This window comes from Aquila chrysaetos, chromosome 10, assembly GCF_900496995.4.
Source record: "Aquila chrysaetos chrysaetos chromosome 10, bAquChr1.4, whole genome shotgun sequence".
NCBI classification, from domain to species: Eukaryota; Metazoa; Chordata; class Aves; order Accipitriformes; family Accipitridae; genus Aquila; species Aquila chrysaetos.
This window is the reverse complement of record NC_044013.1, coordinates 39,960,241-39,969,426: the sequence shown is the minus strand read 5'-3', so window position 1 is coordinate 39,969,426 and position 9,186 is coordinate 39,960,241.

The window sequence follows — 9,186 nt, the reverse complement described above, 5'->3', positions numbered from 1 at the left end:
CCAAACCCCCGCGGCAGCGGCGGCAAGTTTAAGGAGGTGCAGCCGCCGTGGCGTCTCCGAATTTGGGTTATTTTGGTGAAGGAGCCCTCGTTTCTCCCCTTGCCCACGGGCAGAGGGGAGCGCGTCCCCCCTCCTGCAACACCCGTATCGTAGAGAGGACCCTGATTTGAGCCGCATTCACCCCCAGCCCTGTAGTGCCGGAGGAATTTTTTCCCGAGCAGCTGCGAAGACCCAGCAACTTAAAAAAAATACAAGTTCCTGCCGTTTTCACCTCCAGATTTGCTGGGCTGGGCGCAGACGGCTGCTGGCCTGGCTCTCCCTGCACCCCATGAAATTCTCCCCCCTTGCTGCAAGGCAGCATCGGTGATGGGAGAGGAAAATAGAAAGGTTTTTTTCTCTCTGTTTATAGAAAGTTTTTTTTTTTTTTCACTAATGAAATGCAAATAGAGGAAGCAAAGATGTGACGCAGCAAAATGATTTGAGAAAGAATATTATGGTAAAGGAAGGGAGGGAGACGGGGCTGAGCTCTGAGCTCACCTGTGCCGGAGTAAAGTGCAGAACAGCTCGGCTGAAACCCGGCAGGCTGCTTTGGTTTTAAATGGAGGTGACGACCAAAACATTTTGGTGCATGTCTTTCCCCTCGAGAGCCCTGCTGTGCCTTTGCCGGCCATCAAAATCTTGCCTGAGCTGGGGCTGCTCCGGCACCACGTCCTTTCTCCCATCTTTTGCCTGCTCAGATGATGGGGACGGGGTTTTGAGTACCTGCTGCCTTTACGAGGAGCTAAAAATAAAAAACATCTGCTAAAAATAATGAACGATCAGGGAAAAAAAATGCTAAACCCCAGAGATCTCCCTGGACTCTGAGGATTAATTTTAATTTCCCTTTAATCCGGAAAAAAACCAGTGACATCACTGCTGGAGGGTACGGCTCAGCCCCGGGGACCGGAGCAGGAGTTTGTGCTTCCCTGCCCATCCCACCTGGCGGCATCCCGAGACCCCCGCTCGCTCCCGGCACGGCCAAACCCCGGCACCGAGCTTTTGGGTGCGTTCCAGAGAAAAATGGGCACGCTGCAAGGAGGAGGCCGCAGGGCTTCGGTCGCTCCCGCAAGGGACGTGGCTTAAAAACCGCGTGGCCGCGGCTCCCGGCGGTGCCTTCCCCAGCTCAGCGCTTGCCGCGGGGCGGATTAGGGAGTCGGGCTTCGTGCTGCTGTGCGTGCCTGGGGTATGGCCGGTTTTTGGGGTGCTCTGACCCCGTATCACGCTTATGGCCTCGGGTAAGGGAAGGAAAAGGGGCTAGAAGTCCCAGGTTACAGACTGGACTTATTAAAAATAAGATTTACCAATATTCTTTACTTTTAGAGGGGAAAAAAACCACTGATCAGAGCGAGCTACTTAGTTTGCAATCTTCCAAAGAGACAAAAAAAATTAATTCCTGAAAACACATCTAAAGGGGCAAAGGATGCTACGTACCCGAAAGCCTGGGCTCCGTGGGCACCGCAGCCACCGCCTGCCCCGTCTGACCCCACATCGTGTGGGGCAGCCAGCCCGGCACACAGCCGCTCCCTCCAAATCCTCGGGAAACCTTTTCCTGGCTTTATCCGAGGGATAAAACACCGATAACAGGAGAAGAGGAATGCGGGCTGGGCTCTCCCTGCAGTTCCTCGCTCCCAGCTACCCATCCGTATGGATAATGGGGATGGTTAAGCATCATTAAATAGACACATTGCTCCCAGCTTACCTACTGCATTCAGATATATGCAAATATATGCATGCAACAATTTACATACAGGGCTCGCCTGGGACCTTGCTTCGGTGCCGGGAGGAAAACTCCCTTAATTCCCAGGATAAGCCCAGGCAGCAGCTAAATTTGGGGGGGGTGGGGGGGTGTTGGGGCTGGATGGGCTCGGAGGAGGGGGGCAGGAGGACGTGCTTTGGGACTCCTTCTGCAGCAAGGTCTCAGCCTCGGAAATATTTGAAATGCTGAGAGCCCATGAATAGATAGAAGGGCTCACAGTCCGAGGTGTGATTTATATGCAACAACACATAAACACCTGAAACGGGGTCTTTAAAAATGCCTCAGACTTCACTATAATGCTGCTACTGTGGAGCCGCAGCAGCTCCTCGTGGAGCCAACGCGCGTTTCCGGAGCCCAACGCTCCTTGGGAGGGGAAGAAATGAAGAAAAAATCAAATCTAAGCAATTCCTTACAAGCCGCTCCAAATATGTTTTCAATCCCAGAGTGACCAGAGAGGTAAGTAAATATTTTTCTGGAAAGGAAATGACATTGTGTTTACACCTAATGCTGTTTGCTGAAGCACTGCCCGCAGTCGAGCTCCAGCCTGCTTAATATTTACCCAGCTGGAGGAGATGCTCAGCGGTGTTTGGCCCTGCTGGGCATGATATAGGTGAAGAATTCAGCGTTTATACATATAGGAAGCCCTGCGGTTTCACGAGCTGCGATGCGCAAGACCCCGTGTCTGTTTGCTGGGCCGTGGTTTTTTGCGAAGCCGCGAGCCTCGGACAAGGGGCTGCTGTTGGGCCGGGGCCGCGCGGCCACTTGGCAAGGGCAAGGTAGGTAAAAAGCAAATATTTAAGTCAGGAGGGCCCAACCTGCTGCCCGCTGGGGTCTAGCATCGGTCTGCAAGGCTCTTCCCATCGCAGGGAGCTTTGCTCCGCGCGTTGGGAAGATCTCCCGTGGCTTTCTTTAAGACTCGCTGCTCCAAATGCTTGAAGGCGACTGACCCAAAAAGCCCTGTTTGCTGTTCCTGCAAAGACATTTTTGCCACCCTCCCGTGCCAGGCAGAGGGATGCTGGAGGGACTCGGGTGCCACGCGTCGTGTCCCCGCTCCGGGTCCCCCCTTCCCGCAAAGCGAAGGGGACAGACCCGTGGGAATGAGCTACGGAACGCCTTCCCTGGGGAAAGCTCTAGCTGTACAGCGAGTTTAACGGCTGGTTCATCCTCAAGAGCCCACTTAAAACCTGTGCTTTTTGCTCCCTGGAAAGGGCACTGCCTATGTGGGGTGCCTGCATCACGAAGCAGAGCTAACCCAGGCTGGGACTCGCGTCTCCCGTAGAAACAAATTTACGAGACCCTGAAAACGGTGGCCAAAACCTAAACATTTGTCTTGGACGCGGACAGAACAAAGGCACTCGCTGCCACGTCGCCAGTTTGGGTAACCCGTCGCCGAAGCGCTAACGAAGGTGCCTCCGCGATGCCTTTGCTCATCAGCCTGGAAACGAGCACAAAGTTCTCCCCTCCCCGGCTCCTGGGTGCCGAAAGCTGCTATAGGTCAGGCTTAAGCTCTCCACGGACTTTGGAGAGAGTTTGTGCCATGAAATCCCCTCCGACGTCTTGGGAAACACGGGTCTGAGCTTTGCTTTCTGTTAATCATTGGTGAGCGGGGTGGTTTTGCCAGGCGACGCAGCGGGAGCAGCCAGGGGACACGGCCGGGCTCCCCGTGCCGCCAGGACCTGCTCCAAATCTCCGCACTGAGCCCTTAATCAGCTTTCACCTGGGATTAGCTCAACCATTCCCAGCCTCTGGTTCAAATTAGCTTTTCTTGCTTGTGGGCAACTAAACCAAAACGAGCCCTCTCTCCATCGGCCAGCGTCTCCAGCAAGGGGTTTGGTTTTTTTTTTCTAAGGCTTGAACCTTGCCCGGCTCCCAGACTTTTTTGATCGAGAAACCAGGACACGGGATGCACACGCGGATGTTCAGAGCCGGGTTGTGATGGGGACCAACGGCTGCGGCTCCTGTAAACCCAACCCAAGCAAAGCCTGGCCTGGTGCAAGCCAGCTACAGAGAGCACAACCCAGCCCAGTTCGGGCTGAACAGTCCGCGTTCGGGGGAAATTCAGGTTTTGCACAAGGGATTTCGTTCAGAAGCTCGTGCGGGGACGGGAGGCACCGTGCAGACACCTCCCGCACGAGCTGGGTCCGTCCTGTCCGCGCTGAGCTCCTCTTCTCCGGCTGACAGCAAATGGAGCCGAAGAAACTCCCTTGTGTATCTGAGGGTGTCGGGACCTGGGAAGGAATTGAGGAGGGGAAACGACAGCCCCTTCTGTAGGACAGGGAGCCCCAAAGAGCTGCCAAAACCCCACGGAGCAAATCAACAGCCCCCGACTTCCACAGGCGTCCATCAAGAAGAGCTGGCTTGGGAAGGGACTGCAAGCGGTCGCATCCAGAAACGCCGGGTATGACGCGGCTACAATTAAATAAAGGACGTTATTACTGCCTTGCTAATGGCTCAGGGCGCCGGCAGCGATGCCGTCCGGCTGCCGGCAGCTCCCAGCTCGTGGGAGCTCGTCCCCGCCAGGCATCAGCGTTTAAAAGATTAAATTCACCTTCACAAGCCTGCAAACAGGATCCACGTTAACAATCCCCCATCGCAGCCGCGGTGACAACCTCCTCCTGTGGCCCTAATAACCAGGAGCGCAGAGCCACAGCAGCTCAATAAACAGCTCAAATATTGCATTCAGAAAGAAATCTGACCTCAAATTAAAGACAACAGAGCCTCATCCCTTCAGCCGGTTCATTTCCTCCCCTATAAAACCTGCTCCCGTTTGGATCCTTCCCACTGATCTGCCCCAACACCCGTCCCGGGGAGACGAGCTTGAGCAGCAAAGCCTGGCCAGGATTTCAGCAGCACCGACGCTCTAGATAAAGCTCCCTCCCAGCAAAAATATATCACGGTTTATCCAGAAACCAGTAAATCCTGGGGGTCAGGGAAGGCCCTTGAGATGGGCACAGCTGATACCTCACCGGTGGCATCTCAGTCGTGGGCTGCCGGTGCTTCGTTACCCTGCGCTGCAGCTTTATCTCATCAGCAGCAATACGGGTGTTGATGAGCTGCCACGTGGGAGGTAAAGGCCCCTTGGCCGGCAGTTAGAAATTTATATTGACTTGATGAGGGGTTCATTTTTGTGCCCTCGGAGCGTGAGTTTTGGTTGCGCTCCTGTTCTGCGCCAGGAAGGCTCCGGCGCTTCCCCCGGGGCACCCCGGTTCGTGCCGCATCTGCGCCGCGGCCACGGCGCCTCCGGGCTGGGAACTTCCCCCCCCCCCCCCCAAAAAAAAAATCACTGGGAGGTAAGGATGGAGCCAACCCCCCATTTCGACAGGCGAGAGACATCTGCTAGCGGAGCGACTTGGCGATGACGGGAAACCTGCGTCAGAGGCTGAATCCTCCAACGTTTCAGCTCCTCCGACACCGAGGCTCAGCTAGGAGAGGCCCTCGATTTCTGCCCTGAAACTTTCATAAAAATAGCACAATTATGGGAAAATCCTTGTCCAAGTGGAAAAGAAAACACCAGTCTGGGTTTCACAAGGAAGCAGAGCTATATAAAAGCGCGCTCCTATAGCCTTCTGTTATTGCTGTAAAGCGTCCAAAAACTCGCACAGAAACCCTTTACCGAGGGGCACGTTTCCACGGGGTGAGGTCGGACCCCTGCTAAAGTATTTTATTATTTTTTCCCCAGCTTTTTACTTCACCTAATCAGAAGTTTCCGTACGTGGCGAACAAAACGTCTGCAGAAACGTCCTCTGCGGCGCTGTGCGGGGCAGCCCCCGCCGGGAGCCGGCTGCTCGATCCCGAGCCATAAATAACAGGGCAGGCTGGAAAAATCTCCATGTGTTTTTTCACAGGAGGTGAGTCGGTGATGCCCGTCGCTCCTGCCCATCTGTCCTCGCAGCAGCGTTTCCCCAAGCCCCCCGGCGCCTGCCTTTGCAGGGATGATCCCTCCCTTACAAACGAGCGACAGAGGTCTCTCCCGGCAAGAGTTAATGTATAATTAATGTAGGTGGCCACCTGTGTCCCCCCCCAGGGACCCCTCTCTGCGGCCAGGGCAGGCAACCACGGGGTGACATCTCCTTCGCGCCCAGCCCGCGTCCGCGGGATGTTTCTCAGCCAGCGCCAGAGAACGGCCTCAACACTATTTATACCTCAACTGGAGCCGGGTAAAAATAACCCTGGTGTGTTTGGCAGCCTGAAAGTGCTACTGTAAATCCTCTCTGTCAGCAAGAAAATCCCCCAGCTCGGGTTGGAGCCGTTGTCCCCGTGGGAGAGATGGCATGGGGGAAGCCCAGGGGTGTCCGTGGGGCTGAACCCCGAGAGATTTCACCTGGGAGAGGACAAAAGGGACGAGGCGAACCAACGGAGAAGCGACCGGCAGCATCCCTCCCCAGCTTGTGTCCCATAAGGAGGGCCAAAGAGCAGAGCAGGAGTGTCAAATTGCTCTCGAACCAGGATTAAAGGCCACCGGTGCCGCTCTATTTATAGCTTCGTGATCATCGTTTGAAAAAAAAAACCAAAAAACTCATTGTGACCGGCGGGATCTGAGAGGAGCTCTGGGAGCTGCCCCACACTCAGCCCCGTTGCTCTTTATAGCCCGTCCTCCGGTAAAGGTCGTGGTGGCTCCCGCGGCACCGTCACCTCGCCGAGCAGCACCGTTATGGGGACCGAGGAAGGGGTTTCATGCACCAGCATCCCTCCGTCCCTCCGTCCCTCCGTCCGTCCCTCCCCGCCGCGCTCTCCTGCTGCGGAGCCGTGGGCCAAGTTTGCAGCAGCGAAGCTGCAGCCGCTCACCAGAGCCCACGTCTGCCGCTGTCTGAGTCAGCTTATCTGCACTCGCCTATTAATAGATTGCTTTGGCTTGCTTGCGCTCTAATTGCAGTTTAATAATACATCTCATGGAAGCCGGTGAGAGCGCTGCCCCGTATCGCAAATAGAGAGGCTGTTCCCTGCGACTCCTCTCCTCGCCCCGGCTGGGAATCGCCCCGGGAGCGGGGAAGATCCCGGCCCTGCGACGGCGGCCGGGTACCCCCACCGCCTCCCGGCCGAAGGGTTTGCTCCGCTCCTTCGGCCGTGTCGCGGTTCCGGCGCTTTTCCCACTTTCGTCCTAACGGAGCCAAAGGGCTGACGTGGGGTCGGGGGCTTTTCCCGGGGCCGTTACTGAGAGAGACCCTCGAGTCATCCCTCCTGCTCTTACTCGGATGCTCGGGATGGGAAACACTGAGCAAGACCTTTTTTCCTGGCGGGGGGGGGGGGAATTTCCCTGTAGGGCTTACGCCCGAGCTGGCGAGGTGCCACGGCCGACGCACGCGATTTGGCTGGTTAATAAGAAACGCTCCCACGGGTGAGAAGCAGCCAGCGGCCGCCACATCGGCCGGTCCCCTCCCCACCCCGCCGGGAATTTCTGCTGCCCACGCCGCTCAGGATCGCACCCTCCCTCCCCAGCCGCCGGTTTCGGAGGAAAGGCGGGGAAACAAGACAGAAATATTTTTATTTTCCTCTCCAAATCACATAGAAGAATTAGTCAATAAGAAGGGCCGGAGCCCCGGTCCCTCCCTGGCTGTTTCGGGCTCCGAGCCCGGCGTTCCCCGTTATACTTCGAGGCACGGGGAACGCAAGCGGGAGGCACCAGCGCTGCCGTCGCAGGCACCGTGTCCTGACCCCATCGGGAACGGCTGACTACGGTGGAAGCCAAATTCCTCTTCTTGCGCGCGCGCGCACGGCCACGGGCGCTCGGCGAGCTGCCCTTTTGATGGAGTAATCGCTTGTCTTGACAACACGAGATGGAAACGGGGTTAAAGCCTTTGGGCTTTTTGAGTGACCCAGCAGCGGCCGTTCACGTACGGCAGCTTCAGGGGGTTGTAGGAACGAGCCCAGCGGGACGAGGAGCCGCCCCGCGCTGGACCACGCTCATCTCCAGGCACCGCGGCGTACCCGAAGGACCGGTCTCGGGCATTTTTTGGAGATGTCATCATGCCCGAGACCTTCCCGCTGCGCAGGGCGGAGGCAGCGCCCGTCTCATCCTCCCGTCTCTTACGGATGCCACCGGCAGCCTCCGGAGCACACGCCCAGCACGTCACGCACAACGGGAAATTAAGGTTTTGGTGAAACCAAGAACTCGAATTCCCTTGAGCCCGTTGGGCAAGCAATTAATTGTATCGACCGTCCCATCAGCTGTACCCGTTTGCCCACGCTACGGGTACGCACGGGACGTGGGCTCGCAGTCGCATCTTCCTTGGCTCCTTACCCGCCGCCCACGAATCCCCCCGGCTCCTCTTTGTCCCCGATCTTTCAGGTGCAGTTTTTCTTGCTGTGGCCTGAGCTACACTTTTGAGTTCAGGGCATTTAGCAGCTGGCACGGTCAGGTCCTCTCCAAAGAGGGTTAAGTTGCTTTTTCAGACACATGGGGAATTAAGGGCGCTTGGCCGGCATACGGCGGCACGGTGAACTGCCGGGCACTGGCACAGGGCACAGGGACAGGTCCCAGCCGTCTTCAGCCGTGGGATGAAGAGGGATTGCATCAGCTTAGCCAAAACGACCTCAAATAAAGCACTGCTTTCAATTCGACCGCAGTTTCAAATGGATTTTTGAGCTGAAGGCACCAGGAATTGGAAACGTTGTACCCCACTCACCTGGGAGCAGAGAAGCAATTCTGGCATTTAAGTGAACGCCGCCAGATGAGACGAGCGCTGGCAGGCTGCAGCTGCAGCTAGCAAAAATGATTCCCAAAAATGTCACAGCCTGTATCCGGGATGGACAAGCTCCCCCCATTATTCAAAGGAATTGCTCTGTATTGTAATATTGAAAGATCACCCTCCCTACGTGCCCTCTTCCCTTCCAAAGCGCAAGCTCTGCTTCCCACGCATGGGTTTTCTTTGCTTCAGGACTAGCGTGCATCGAACCCAGGAAAACCTCGTTTGCCCAACTTCTGAAACGGACGTTTGACTTGCAAATACCCAACCGCGCCAGACAGCTTTACCAATGCTTTGGTTTAACTGCGAGTAACAGGTATCTCCTCCACTCACCGCAATACAACTTTACAAGACGCGGAGCTACACAGTGAATTCTACCAACAAGCAAAACTTCCAGACCCCGGGGTGCTTTTCTGGCCACTGGAAATTTCTGGACCCATTCTACCATTGCAGGCACTGCTATGTACGGTGCTGACAAAACCCTTCATCCATGGGAAATGATTTAACAAGAATTAGGGGCTTTTATTTCACGGGTTTCTTGTTATTGTTGCTACTTGAAAAATACCTTAAAATCATGTAATTCCTCACAAAACAAAGTCCGTGCTTCCCTCGCTGCTCTGGTTTCGGGAAAGGCACTCGGTTATGGTACGATGGCACCAGGCGGGTCAGCTCTGTCTGCTGGTCCGTTTAAGGTTTCCTCTTGTACTA